A 1,011-nucleotide genomic window follows, 5' to 3' on the forward strand; every position below is an offset into this window, starting at 1 on the left:
AGAGAATCAAAACGGCCTTTCAATCTTAGACGATGGAAGAGAAGAGAAAAAGAAGTGACTCTCTCTGTGCTTTAGGCCTCACCTACAACAATCCAATGTCCAGCAGCTGATGCATGCGTAAGCCAAAAAGCAACACACTCACACATGGAACATCACTTGGAAATAACCAGGCCAATACCAAAACAAAAGAAAGAAGATGGACATTGAGAACTTCCTGGTGGCTGCAAGATGCTGGTCACAGAGACCACGGGGTGCACAATTCTATTTATAGTCAGTCTCTGGGCCTGTGAGCTCCGCCCCTGTGACCTCAACCCATCCTGGATTGTGTACTGTGCAGTCAGGCTGTGCCTGTCTTCATTTCAAACTTATTTTTCCTTGGTCTCTATTCCCTTAATAGAGCAGGGTGACAAGTATTTACAAGGTATTGACATCGCATTAAGTATTAAACCTAGAGATGGTCTGAAGCACACGGCAGGGTGTGTACAGGTATTGTGCAAAGACCACATCATTAACTTGACCATCTGTGGATTTTGGCATTTAGTGGGGGTCCAGGAATGAACACTCTGAACATAAGGAGGGATAACTGTCTAAGAACTGTTGAAGAGGCTGGCCAGACAGCACAAACACTAAAGTGCCTGTTCTACAAACACAAAGACCTGAGTTCAGATCCCCAGCACCCGTGTAAAAGCCGGCTCTGGTGGCTCGTGCTTGTGACCCTAGCCCTACAGGAGCAGAGACAGGTGGTCAGACAGTCTAGCCAATTGGCAAGGCTGAGGAGAGACTCTGTCTCAAAAAATGTGATGCAGAGCAAGTGATGCAGGAAGACAGCGAACATCAAGTGCTGCCTACACACATACACACATACAAATAATAACAAAAAAGAGTTTGAGTTGGTAAATGAGGGCAGTTGAGTTGCTTTTTGGGAAGATGAAAATATTCTCAAAACTCCATCGGCTGCTCATTATACTAAAAGCCACAGCCATGCACATTTTAAAGAGGTAGATTCCTTAG

At 45.1% G+C, this 1,011-nt stretch overlaps 1 protein-coding gene across 1 annotated transcript in view; it reads right to left on the reverse strand.

Annotated features, from left to right (window-relative positions):
• Positions 1-1,011, reverse strand: part of Syt12 (synaptotagmin 12) — a gene marked incomplete at its 5' end in the record, with an annotated part of 15,359 nt that overhangs the window by 12,160 nt on the left and 2,188 nt on the right.

The sequence above is a fragment of the Psammomys obesus genome, unplaced genomic scaffold (assembly GCF_907164565.1).
Source record: "Psammomys obesus unplaced genomic scaffold, mPsaObe1.curated_primary_1811, whole genome shotgun sequence".
NCBI lineage: Eukaryota > Metazoa > Chordata > Mammalia > Rodentia > Muridae > Psammomys > Psammomys obesus.